Here is a 14,647-nt window from a genome sequence, read left to right as displayed (position 1 = left end):
TATTGCAAAGTATTTTACTAAAGCATCTCATTCTGAGAAAGTATATTTTGATACCTATTGTTGGTTCTAAAATAAAACAACAATATCTTTTTTATGCAAACCAATGGCCTAGAGTTCAGTTCTTGAGTGTGTGAGACCATTTGCTGACTGAGTGTGTACAACAAATGTTTTACACTGTACTCTGATACTGCCTTACTGCTCGGCAAGCTACCACTTTAGAGAGTAAGGTTATATCTAACTTTAGCCTCTGCCAAACCTCTGGGGACTGGGGACTCTGTGCACACTGTACCTATTTGGGAACAGTATATACAGAGCCACTTTCTCAGAGTAGTGATAAAGTGATTAGAGTCCTAAGGCCAACATAAAGATTCAGCAAAACGTGAGGTGAAAAGCAAAAAGGTTGCTGGTAGGCCACCTTAAGGATGCCAGGTCTAACAAAAATGAACTAAGGATAACATGAGTAAAACATCAGGTTTCTCTACTGCATTTGGTGAGACAAGTGGGCCTTATTTTATCTTCCATTCAAGCAATGTTTGACAGACCCCTTTATTATAGAGCTTTTCAAGGATTAAAGATAAGGCACTTACAAAGGAGTCCCAAATACTCAGAGATGGTTGACTTCTGTTATATGGGTCGTAGACTAAAAGCAGCGCAAAAACAGAGTGCAACAGGGTCCAAAAAATTGAGTGCCACAAGAGAGTTTGAATGCAAGCGTATCCTTTTACAGATCCAGAGATATACTCATGCAATTTTTGTTTTTAGGACAGAACGTGCATGATGAAAAAAACATTGTTTTTAAAAAGCGCATTGCAGAATATCAGTACTTTGATGTGGGAAAACTTCAAAACTTTCAAACAAAATATTTGTAGGCAGCTTACAGCAAGTTGTTGTGGCCGAGTGGTTAAGGCGATGGACTAGAAATCCATTGGGGTATCCCCGCGCAGGTTCGAATCCTGCCAACAACGAGAATCTTTTTATTATCGGCTACAATTTCAGAAGTTAACCTTTAGTATTTCTTCCATTTCAGTTTTATAAATAGGTGGCTTATTTTTGTGTCACTATTGCCTCTCCACATATTTGTTATCGCTACCTCTTTCATGTCTTTGCTACACCTCATTCCTACTTTAGTACTGGTGTAAACGCTTCAAATTATTATACGGTTGCTCTCTCATTCATACCTGCGCATGCACTTGAAAGTTACTTTACCAATAAAAGACGCAAAGAGAGAAATAGAACAAAAGTGCTGGCTGGATTGGCAAACACACTTCATAAAACTGCATTTTCTTTTTTATTCTCCCCCGTGTTACATGCTTAACCTCCCCATGTGTAATTTCTCTTAACCTGCTGTCCCAGGAAGAGAATTTCATCTACAGGCTCTTTCTGTGTTTTTTTCCCTAGTCTGTCTTTCCCATTTCTTAGCTGTGTAACTGTTCCTTTACGCGCTCTATTTAAACGCCATCAATCTCATTTGAGCTCCTTGCTCCCGCTTCTGTTTTCTCCACCTCTCATACTGCCAGTTCTCTCTTTCTCTGTGGTTGGTGGCTACTTCCCTGAGCTTCCGAAGCCACATGGTTCCTGCCTCTTGTTGTCAGACTTGAATTGGAAAAGGAACCATATTAACAAGCCTTTACCACTCACACACGGCGGAAGTTTATACTTTTGTGGAAATGTGGATTTTCCTGATCAGTTATGTCCCCTATCTTGGACCCCAACGGTTCTATGTGCATGTTGCAAACACATGTATGTTCCCTCCAGTTCCAGTTTCGAAGACGCAAACACATGTGCGTCCACCATCAACATGTCCTCTGTCAGATCCGCCATCAATGGGCTGGATATTCGATTCCTAAGTATGAAAGGCCACCGACTTTATATGGCTAAGTTACTCCATTTTTGCAGTTCAGGCAGAGTAGGCCCGATTCTGTCCTCAAAGCCTTTCCCTGCTCTCTGCCTCTAACAGCATCAGTTTAAGCTCGCATCTGTATCCATGAACTTTGTCCTACTTCCTGTGCAGCTAACGGTGCCTACCTCGGCCAGTTTCGCCTGCCTGCCAAGAAGCTGTATTTCACCTTCGAATTATCTACTTTGCTCCTCAGCCGATGCATTCCTGTCTAGTAGTTTAGGTAAACATTTCCTTTTGCTTCCAAGCAAAGGGCTCGGTTTTTTTCTGTCCTCATGCAAGTAAATCATAGCCCTGTTGCCATGGAAAGTTTCTGCCTCTCGCATCTCATATAGACACTTAGACGCTTGTGCACGTACACACAGTCAGTATAGAATAGATTCTGTCCGAGAGTCCTTCCTTGTGGATAACATAGTTCTTTAAACATAGGATGTTAGATATGATTTGGGATTAGGTTGACTTGACCCCCCAGACTTTTTGTCTCCACATGTAGAGCTAAATGTCAAGTCCCCTTCACCCCCTAGTTACACGTCAATTACACGTCATGCCGCTGCGCGCGCATCTATGCCAAGTATTATCTTATAGATCCACCTATGCATAACATCATAACCAATCATGTTTCTTTTTACTCCTTATTACGCCCATTTTTGGTTACGCACTTACAGTATCGTTTCTCTTATCAATTGTTACGCCTTCTACATTGGTTTCATTGTAATGTATGTTCTATAAAAGCAATTTCCTGTCAATAAAGTATGTACTTCACTTCCTGAACCCCCGTGGTGACGGAACCTGAAGGCCGCGACTCGAGTCGGCCATTTTGGAATAAAGCCCATTCAAAAACCTCTTATACCAAGGATTCTGCCTCTTATTATTCTGAGCTATTTTATTTAAGACTCCGTATGAAATTCAGTCCAGGTAATAGAATATTTACCACATAATGGCGCCCGAACAGGGACACTTTCTCATCTCACGCGCCGGCGGTGCGTTGCAGGCCCGGTCTCCTGCCACAGCTGGACGGACCATAACGCGTACCAGCAGGATTTCCTGTAGCTCCCTCCGGTCAAGCGGGGGCGACTGAGGCTGCGATCAACCCAGACGAGGCGGTGAGAAGTGCGAAGTATCCCGACCAGAGCCTAGCTGAGAGAGCAAGATCCGAGGTATACAGAGGCCCACCAGGTTTTCGAAGTCCCGATGTCCAGAGGGTCCGATGTCCGCAGTCATCGAGTCCAGTCCATTCTCCGAGGCCTTCCGTTTCAAGGAGCTACCCGGTGAGTACCATCGCCGGGGAGGCGTGTTGACGCGCACATAGGTTGTGCCGGTCAAGACGGATTTGGGTACACAAATCCGGTCTGCACTGTTTAGCAGTGTATATGTACTGTTTAGCAGTATATCAAGTATTCCGAAGTATCTAGTTATTGTCGAGAATTATGCTTGGTGATTTAGTTTTGCAGACGATCATCATTGTTGTTCATTTAAATGTTAAATGTTTAATGTGTTAAAACGTCCTGCATATTGTGGTATGAATGACTGTTCATTAGTGTGTTTTTGTATTAAGTGTGTTCAAAATTAAGTATCGGATCAGTTGTCAATATGCCGCTCTTTTCGAAATTAAGACAGATCACTACTAGGAAAGGGGTACAAGCCGTCCCTATTCCTCCTAGGGATACTCCAGGGCACTTCATGTATCACAAACATGGCTTAGACGCTATATTATTTCTTGATTTATGGGTAGATTACACCAAGGGATTGCCAGAAAGTCAAAGGTGGCCCGCAGCGGGAACCTGGGATGCAGAGTGCATCATGAAAGTTGAGGAAGAATTATGGAAAAGAATGGTCAGACAGTCACAGAAAGACGCTGTTGAGTTATGGCGTAAAGAATCTCATAGACGTACAGAAAAAGCACGTAGACAGGAAGAGAAGAGTAAAGAAAGTTCAAATAAAGTTCAAGAAAATCTATTAATTGAGGAAGGTATCAGAGTGAAATCAGAACAAGTGGATAGACAGAGAAATGCCCTTATGAATGGTATGTATCCCCTTCTAGCCGAAGGATTACCTAAGGCTGCTCCAGAGATACCAAAAGACTTGCCACCCCCATTGTTTCCAATCAAGGCACATCCTAAGGGGCACCCTAGAACAGCGGAAGATGTTTTTCTTTCCTCATATTTAGATGACGCAGCTCCCAAGTATGCTAATTCCGCCCCACATAGACCGCATACCAGGGAGGTCCAACGCCAAGATCCAGCACCCGTATCCCTACAGCAACAAGTCGAGTCACAAGTTCCGGCAAGCACATCTGTCTCCGCATCTGTCCCTACAGGTACTTCCATGGCTGTGTCCACACCTATAGTTGCTGTGTCACGTTCGACGAATCCATTCACACCCGACGCCCCAGATGGGGCCACGGGAGGTGCTAGCAATACTTTTACGCCACCTAGAATAAATAAACTTGTTTTTCAAGAGTCAGCGCATTCACGTACACCCAAATTTGTAAGTGAACGTGCGCTTAAGGAACTTCTTATAGATTGTAGATATGACCCAGTTGTCGGTAAAGAGGACGAAATGGTCCTGGCATCATTACGCATCAGACGAGCCGCAGGATATTTAGCGAAGTTACCAGGAATGACTGCGCATCTAGAGAAAATATATCATTTTGTTCAAACAGGGCGAGATCCAGAATGTATTAATAGAGCTATGGAATTCCAGAAAGTAGAGATACAGGGGGAACTGTTACGTTTCCTCATAAACTGTGTGATCAGAAATCAAGACCGACCGGGGGTAGACCCGAATGCAATGCTTATTCTTACAAGATGGAGCCAGAATATATCAGAAGGGAGACACGATAAGCAAAATTGTATAATAGCCATGTGCCGAAAGATCCGTAAAGAAATAGAACGTATTCATGAAGAAAGATTGGAAACAGACGAGTTCGAGCAAGATGAAATGTCCGAATCAGGGGATTCCGTAAGACAATCGGACACCATAGCCTATGTAGGTAGAGGAAGATCCTGTAATAATACTAGATGTTTTTCTGATCCAATACACTCTGTATGTCCAAATAATAGCAGGACGTATCCGACGCCAATAATAAATCTGAAGTCTCCTGAACATTTGTTTCAAGCCGCAGATAAAATACTCCGAGAACGAAGGGGTTACCACCTCCTCGATTCCATGGATGAGCAAGAATTAGCCAGATCAGCCGTCCACTGGATTGACAGTCCTGGAAAATACGGTGATGAGACCGTAGCACACACGTTTTTTAACCTCAGTCCAGATGAACAACGTTTAGCTGGAATCTATATGATTCAGCAACTCCTTATATTATATAAAAGCCAACATGCTGATCCTGGTCCTTTACCTGATATATTAACTGAACTACTCACGAATAGATGGAGAGGTTCTAGTAACAAGTTAATTAAAGAAATATTAGTGTCACGTAAACAGTACGTCCTTTTTGTAAGCCCAGATCCTTTCTCGCTGCCCAGCAAGGAAAGAATGCCGTATTACATGGATAGACAAAATCCCTTACGAGAAGTGCACCCAATAAAAGGCGAAGACAATCAGTTTCACCGTGTATTTGTATACACACCCATAACAAAAATTGAATTGTTAGAAATGAAGAAAGTAGTACCCAGTCATGACAAAGACCCAGCGGGTTTTCACCGAGAAATTAAAGACATGTTACTGATGGGAGAGTATACCTATCCTGATATTATGACGATATTAAAGGTGCTAATGCCTGCTGGCATTTATGAAAAGCTGAAAGAAAAAGAGTGGGAAGTGGGAGACCAAAAAATAGATTGGACAGCATTAGAAGCAGAGGAAAGGGCCCGAACTGCAGGTTCAGGGCTCGGGGATAAAGTTAAAGCATTACCAGGTTTACTAGTACAAGTACTGCCACGTTTATTAACTACGAAAAAGGAAGATTGGGGTGCAATCTCAGCCTGTAAACAAAAGCATGATGAAGACACAAGTGATTATTATGCCCGATTTGAAAAATGTTTTGGTGTAAATAGTGGTATAAAAGCAAGTAGTGAGTCGTATCCACATTTATTTGTGACAAAATTAGTGGAAAATGCATTGCCTCCAGTGAAGAATAGGATATTGAAATTTGAGAGTACCTGGCAAAGTAACACTCCGTCACAAATGCTACAAATGTTACAGTATCATCACAATAGAATTAGAGATGAACAAGAACACGAACAAAGACGTATGAAGGATACAAAAATGAAAATGCTAGTTTCCCAGACAGTACCAGCGGATGGTCACAAAAAGGGTGTGACACATTCCGGAGATTCAGCAGTTCCTGTAAAGGGAACATGCAATTACTGTAAACAACTAGGCCATTATGTACACGATTGTCAAGTCCTGAAGCATAATATAGCTATAGGTATTGCGAAAGAAAGACCACGACCACTCAGACAGGATCAGAATGAACAAGGAGCTACGCAGCATGGACAGTCCATGCCAGCTCAGCAACAGTCTATGCCAGCCTTACAACAACCCATACAGTTTGTGCCAGCTGCACCACCGATGCCTGCTACTGCCACACAAACCACAACACGACAAATGTATCAGACTGCACAGTATGAATATCCTGAGTATCAGCGTTACGCATGAACTAGCCTAGAGAGGGAAGTTGACTTACCCCTTATTGAGATTCCTGTAGATCAAGAAGGACCTTATGTACATAGTGAATTATTAGGTCAAGACAGAAAATTCTTACTCGATACGGGGGCAAGTCGAACAACAATAAAGCGTAGTGAAGTTCCAGGGGCACCCCTCTCAGGCTCTCAAAATGTTTCCCTTGGTTTCTCAGGAAAGCCTATTGTTAATGAGGTATCACAGCCACTTCCACTTACGATTGGTCCCTTGACACGAACTACTGATTTATTGCTTACCAAATCTTGTCCAGAAAACCTGTTAGGTATAAAGACATTGAAAGCCCTAGGGGCTATTATCTGTTGTTCTCCGGAAGGAGTAAGATTGTTTTTACGTGATTTTAAAGGTCATTATGTATCCAGAGACATGGATCGCCGATTACAGACTTTACCAGCACATCTATGGGCACAAGGCCCTACTGATGTTGGTTGTATGAACATTACACCATACCGAGTCACATTAAAGGCAGGAGTGGTACTACCACGAATGCGACAATACAAGTTACCGCAAGATGCTGTAGTGGCTTTACTACAAATCATTGACGAGCTAATTGCCCAAGGAGTAGTTGTAGAAACAGACTCCAATGTATGTAATTCACCGATAATTCCGATTCTTAAACGAACAGATCCTACAGCCCCGCCAGTATATCGATTGGTTATTGATTTACGCGAATTAAACAAATGCATTGTGCCACAATTCCCTGTGGTCCCCGATATCTCATCATTATTGACAGCCATTGATTCCGAAGCAACATTCTTTACTGTAATTGATCTCAAGAATGCCTTTTTCAGCGTCCCCATAGATCCGGAAAGTCAATATTTGTTCGGATTCAGTTTAAATGGGCGCAGTTTTAAATTCTCACGCGCTCCTCAAGGATTTACAGAAAGCCCCAGCATCTATAGCCAAGCACTGAAACGAGAACTCGACAGTATCCACATGCCAGTTAACACTGCACTGCTTCAATATGTCGATGATCTGCTGATCACCGCGAGAAGCGAGCCCGAATGTGAAAAGGCTTCTCTGACAGTTTTACATTTTCTAGCCGACAAGGGGCACAAGGTGTCTCCTTCTAAGCTGCAATTCTGTGTCCAGCGAGTTATTTATCTTGGTCACTCGCTGTCCAAGGAGGGAAGGCAGCTTACACCAGATCGCATTCAGTTAATTGCTAACATGTCAATACCCAAGACACAAAAGGAGGTGCGGGCTTTCATAGGCCTCACTTCATATTGTAGGCAGTGGATCCCTCAGTACGCATTTCTAGCAAAACCACTCATTCAGTTGACAACACAGGAGGCAGCCACATCGACTGTCCTCCCTTGGACTCAGGATCACACACAAGCTTTTGAAAGCTTAAAGAAAGCTCTATGTCAAGCACCTGTTTTAGCGACACCATGTTACAGCAAATATTTTACACTCTTTGTTACAGAACGCGAAGGTACTGCCTTGTCAGTACTCACTCAGGAACAAGCAGGATCACACAAGCCATGTGCTTATTTCTCTAGTACATTAGATCCCGTAGCTCAGGCTTTGCCTGCGTGCCTGAAATCAGTGGCAGCAACAGCTTTAGCAATCAGACAAAGCGATGCCATAGTGTTAGGACATCCATTGACAGTACAAGTACCACATGCAGTAGAAGTTCTTGTGAACCGAACGCAAACACAACACCTGACCATAGCAAGACTTACCGGTTATGAACTGACATTGTTTCAGCCACACATAGAGATCCGACGTTGTAATACATTGAATCCTGCTACACTTTTACCTGTAATTGGAACAGACCCACTAGCTCATGATTGTGTTGAAGTTATTGAAATAAAGACGAAACCCAGACAAGACTTAACAGACGTTCCATTGTTAGATCCAGACCTGACGTTATATGTAGATGGATCGTGCATGAGAACAAGTACAGGAGGTTTAGTGGCCGCGTATGCAGTCACAACAGACACTGAGGTTATTGAAACAAACTGTATAGATACTTTGTCAGCCCAAGCAGCAGAACTTATTGCTCTAACACAAGCCTGTATTCAAGCCACAAGTAAGAAAGTTAACATATACACTGATTCACGTTCTGCATTCGGAGTTGTACATGACTTCGGGGTGCTTTGGCGAGAGAGGGGTTATTTAACTTCTCATGGGACCCATATTCAGCATGGGTCTCTCATTCATGCTTTGTTAGACGCAATCCATCTGCCCACAGCTATATCGATTATGAAATGTAAAGCACACATGAAGGTTACTGATATCATTTCTCAAGGCAATGATTTAGCTGACAGAACAGCTAAACAGACTGCTCAGACTCGCACATCCGACATGACAAAGACAATAGTTCGGACACCAATACAGTGTATGACGATTAAGGATCCCGCACTTGATATAATTGACATACAGTCACATGCCACAACAGAAGAAATAAAGAAATGGACTGAACTAGGAGGGATCCAGACAGATCAGGGATGGGTGACAAAGGAGAAATCTGTATGGTTTCTTCCTGACTCTATGGTCCAAGCCATTATAGCTACAATTCACAGTCCGGCGCATTTAGGAGAAAAAGCTATGCTAGACAGCATTCAACACATTTGGTTTAATAAACATCTACGAACTGCAGCTAAACAAAAAGTCCGTACCTGTATGATATGTTGTCAGTTCAACCCAGGAAAAAGTGTTCCCGTAGAGCAGGGTGGATTTCAGCCTCCCGATCATGCTTTTGAAGTCCTCCAGATGGATTATATCCAGATGGAACGATGTCGAGGATTCAAATATGTTCTTGTAGTTGTCTGCGCTCTTTCCCGATGGACTGAAGCGTACCCAGTATCGGATTACACTGCCCCGACTACTGCCAAGCAGCTAGTTCGAGAATTCTTCCCACGGTACGGTTTACCACGTGTTGTATATTCGGATAACGGCCAGCCTTTTTCATCCGAATTAATGAAACATGTTTCACTTTTGCTGGGATATCAGTGGAAGTTTCATTGTGTCCGACACCCCGAGGCAGCAGGTCTCGTGGAACGACATAATCAAATTTTGAAAATCAGATTGTCAAAAATATGTAAGGAGAAAGGTGTGGACTGGATAGTAGCCTTACCAGTTGCACTATTTTACATAAGAATGGTAGCACACTCTCGAACAGGGCTATCCCCTTATGAGGTGATCTTTGGTAGACCACCGAATATGTGGGGGACGCCTATACCCCGTAAAATAACTGATGTTGATTGTAATATGCTGACAGATTACCTGGCTTCCTTGATGTCTGCACTACAATCTTGTCGTTCACAGGTAGCTGCAGCTTTTCCTGACAACACTGATGTGAAACCCCATGACGTAATCCCGGGCGATTATGTCCTTGTGAGGAACTTTGACAGAAAGACTCAACTGGAGCCCAGGTGGAAGACACCTAAGCTGGTCCTGTTGACCACAAGGACAGCCGTGAAGATCGAAGGAAGAAAGGGTTGGATCCATTCAAGCCACATCAAGAAATTTCATGGACTTCCTTCGGATATAAACAGTCCTCCTCGTGTGTCTTCACCCATTGACTCAAAGCTACCTTTGGCTGAGGCCAGTAGCACAGACCTTTATAAATTAAAACTCAGACCCAGGCCGTCGGCCGATTTGATTGTTTAAGTCCTCTCCAAGGTGAAGCGGTTGAATCTGTCCCCGACATGTATCCCTTGAGTCTGAATCATGAACAATCAAGAACAATGTTGAAACGACATGCATACTGTAAAGCACTGCGTAGCCACTGTATAGTGACATTATTAATTTTGTTTTTCTTGAGTTTTATAATAATTACTGCAAGTATATTGTTGCATATGTATTATCTTGTTTCTAAACATATTTTCAATATAACTAATGAACATTCTTTTAGTGACCTACCCCCACATGAATTATCCTATAGACTTGCGCTGCGTAATAACACTTTCATTAGTATGTTACACCATTCCCATCAGACTAGTAATGCCACTAATTGTTGGGTGTGTGGCCGACTCCCTCCCTATCAGAATAACAAAGGAGTTCTGCCTTTCTTCCCCCATCCGTTCACACATAATGGCTCCTGTGGAGCATGGTTTAGTTTACTAAATTCCATAGACTCAGACACGGCAGTTTATCAACACCATTGGATATGGGGAAATCTGAATCTAGTTTTATTCAAAGTCTGTTACCCTGATAAGAAGGGTCACCCCAGTAGAACAGGAACTGATCTAGAAAATGAAGTGTATGGATTAGGTAATTTTACACCTAATCTTATGATTCTGAATGTCGAATCCGAAGTTGAACTAATTCTGCCCACTATGTCAGTACTTCCAGTTAAGGGTGAATTATGTGTAAGAAAAGTTGGTTCCATACATATGGGCCATAGCAAATGCGTTACTACAGTAGAATATAGTGATCAAGGTAAATCTTCATTTAGATCTTCTCGCCATTCCTACTTTATATGTGATCAGACCGCATATATACGTCTGCCTCTAGATTGGGATGGTACCTGTTACATAGCATTCCTTTTGCCACCTGTTTTCCTAGCTCCTCCTGATTATTATCGAAATGTTCATTTAGTACACAATAGAGAGCGAAGAGATCTCCCAGTTGTCGATTATACTGAGACGACATGGGACAAGTATGTAGATTTCAATAAAGGTATCTTTCCCTATATAGGTACAATTTCAAATAGTAAGCTGATACGTAGGCTAACCAAGACTCTTGAAGCTGTAGTGAATGAGACTATAGCCGCCCTAGGCAATCTGACAGAGGAACAATCGGTGATGAGAATTGTTGTTCTCCAGAATCGTCTTGTCCTTGACGTCATCCTGGCCGATAGGGGCGGAGCTTGTAGGGTCATCGGATCCAGCTGCTGCATATTCATACCAGAAAATTCGCCATCTGTATATAAAGCTATAACACGCCTTCATAAGATTGTGAGCCAGATACACGAGAATCCAGGCACGTGGACGTGGTCCGGGTGGTTTTGGAGTGTGATATCAGCCTGGGGATGGAGAGTTCTGTCCTTCCTAGGTATTGGCCTTCTTATACTATTCAGTTGCTGCTTATGCCTGCAATGTGGACCAGCGATTTGTGGTCTGTGTGCCACATCGTGTATTCCACATCAAGGTTTTCGTTCAAAATCCCGGAAAAAGAAAGAAGAAGAAATGATGCTCCATGAGCAAATCGATGGACTAATGAAGATTGATGTTTCTTGACGGGCAAGTAGGGGACAAGGAGGGAATGTGGAAATGTGGATTTTCCTGATCAGTTATGTCCCCTATCTTGGACCCCAACGGTTCTATGTGCATGTTGCAAACACATGTATGTTCCCTCCAGTTCCAGTTTCGAAGACGCAAACACATGTGCGTCCACCATCAACATGTCCTCTGTCAGATCCGCCATCAATGGGCTGGATATTCGATTCCTAAGTATGAAAGGCCACCGACTTTATATGGCTAAGTTACTCCATTTTTGCAGTTCAGGCAGAGTAGGCCCGATTCTGTCCTCAAAGCCTTTCCCTGCTCTCTGCCTCTAACAGCATCAGTTTAAGCTCGCATCTGTATCCATGAACTTTGTCCTACTTCCTGTGCAGCTAACGGTGCCTACCTCGGCCAGTTTCGCCTGCCTGCCAAGAAGCTGTATTTCACCTTCGAATTATCTACTTTGCTCCTCAGCCGATGCATTCCTGTCTAGTAGTTTAGGTAAACATTTCCTTTTGCTTCCAAGCAAAGGGCTCGGTATTTTTCTGTCCTCATGCAAGTAAATCATAGCCCTGTTGCCATGGAAAGTTTCTGCCTCTCGCATCTCATATAGACACTTAGACGCTTGTGCACGTACACACAGTCAGTATAGAATAGATTCTGTCCGAGAGTCCTTCCTTGTGGATAACATAGTTCTTTAAACATAGGATGTTAGATATGATTTGGGATTAGGTTGACTTGACCCCCCAGACTTTTTGTCTCCACATGTAGAGCTAAATGTCAAGTCCCCTTCACCCCCTAGTTACACGTCAATTACACGTCATGCCGCTGCGCGCGCATCTATGCCAATTATTATCTTATAGATCCACCTATGCATAACATCATAACCAATCATGTTTCTTTTTACTCCTTATTACGCCCATTTTTGGTTACGCACTTACAGTATCGTTTCTCTTATCAATTGTTACGCCTTCTACATTGGTTTCATTGTAATGTATGTTCTATAAAAGCAATTTCCTGTCAATAAAGTATGTACTTCACTTCCTGAACCCCCGTGGTGACGGAACCTGAAGGCCGCGACTCGAGTCGGCCATTTTGGAATAAAGCCCATTCAGAAACCTCTTATACCACGGATTCTGCCTCTTATTATTCTGAGCTATTTTATTTAAGACTCCGTATGAAATTCAGTCCAGGTAATAGAATATTTACCACACTTTAATTCAGTGAGCTAAGAAAAGCGTGTTGTGGGTCCCCTACGAGCAACGGTGCTTGCTTCATCATGATTTGGCACCAGTCATTAGCCGCAGCTCTGCTAATGAGCCACTGAGGTCAGTTTCAATATTTACTCAAAAACATAACCATGCAGCCCACCCCTCAACTGTGTATTTATCTTGCTTTTCTGCTGTTCGTGTGATTAGCTGGGAGGAGCTCACGGCGACATCCTCCCTATAAAAGTGTAGATGGATCACTCTCTAACTCTTTCTTGCTTCACATACAAATGGCTTGAAAGGTGCAGGGAAGATGCAGGTCTAATAGACAGAATAGAAGGTCTGTGCCAGGTGGGTTTCTCTGCATTGGTGTCCCATCACAGGTCCGCAAGTGTAATGTGTGATCTTTGACTCCTGGCATTTCACAAGCAGGCGGCCAGGAAACGGTTTCAGCCTATCAACCACTGAGGAGACGCAGCCTCTGAATGAGGAATGAGGAAGCAATGAATACATCCAGCCTATCACAGGAAAAGCCCTGAGTGTTCCGAATTATAAATTCTCCATGTCACTGTATGTCGTTGAGCCCAAGTAGCTCGCAGTGATCGTATAGTGGTTAGTACTCTGCGTTGTGGCCGCAGCAACCTCGGTTTGAATCCGAGTCACGGCATTGTGGTTGGCAATGTCATGGCAGTTGGGTGTTAATTTTACAGAATTAGCAAATGTACCAGTAGTTTTTGTAAAATGTCTATTAAAAACAGATCCTTTCAAATATTTAAACCATCTAACAACAAATGATTTAAACTCGCATGATTATAAGCTGTAGCTATAATGTATTTACTTACATAAATTATCGTTCTTGAACCTATTGGGGGTGGAGGGGGAGCGGAGCTCACCCCCCAGGTGCAGTTGACTGACCTGTGTTGTGGCTCTCTAGAGGGAAGGCACACATTTTGCTGTCACCCAGCCCAATCCAGACGTGTATTGGGGCCAGGTTTCAGGCAAATAGAGCAGTAAGTGCAGAGAAATGTTCACTCTCTAAAAGTGGCATTTCTAAAATAGTAAAGTTAAATCCAACCTCACCAGTAAGTAGGATTTTCAATAAATAAATAAAGCTACTCCTCTCCGATATGGAATTACCAAATAAAAAGTATAGGGGAATACCCAGAGCTAACCTATGAGAGGGGTAGACCTCACAGTAGTGAAAAATGAAATAGACTGTTTGGTACTTACAGGACATGCAAACCACCAAAGTACATATCTTATTTTTTACTTACATAGCATCATGCACCTAGGACTACCTAGGGCCTACCTTAGGGGTAAATTATATGTAATAAAAGGGGAGTTTAAGGCTTGGCAAGTAGGCTGGGACTCCCCTGGGAGACCCCTGAGTCTATGCCCAGAACCATAACTCTGCCAGTCGAGTACTTACCTAAAAGCCGATAACTCACTTTTCTTCCATAGGCTAACATTGAGTGGTTTCACTTGGAAATTCTTCTAAGTGGTGTGGAGTTTTGGAACTTTAAAATATTCATCTAAAATCAGCCGAACAACGAATTCTGATTTACTCACTCGTTATCAGGAGAGACCTCAGTGCTGCATCTTGGAGCTCAGTACTGACCCTGAAAAGTAATTTTAACCGTACTTACCAGTAACTCGAATTTCCTTCCATGGGATATCATTGCCTGCTTTTAGCTCAAAATTTTCTAAGT

At 42.9% G+C, this 14,647-nt stretch overlaps 1 non-coding gene across 1 annotated transcript; it reads left to right on the top strand.

The window, feature by feature from the left end:
- Positions 1-883: 883 nt before the first annotated feature.
- TRNAS-AGA (transfer RNA serine (anticodon AGA)) lies at positions 884-965 on the top strand. Its single transcript has one exon. It is a non-coding gene; the product is annotated as a tRNA-Ser (tRNA).
- Positions 966-14,647: the final 13,682 nt, after the last annotated feature.

Source organism: Triturus cristatus, chromosome 12 (genome assembly GCF_964204655.1).
Source record: "Triturus cristatus chromosome 12, aTriCri1.1, whole genome shotgun sequence".
Taxonomy (NCBI): Eukaryota; Metazoa; Chordata; class Amphibia; order Caudata; family Salamandridae; genus Triturus; species Triturus cristatus.
Note: the sequence above shows the minus strand (reverse complement) of the source record. Positions and strands in the feature narration are given on the sequence as shown.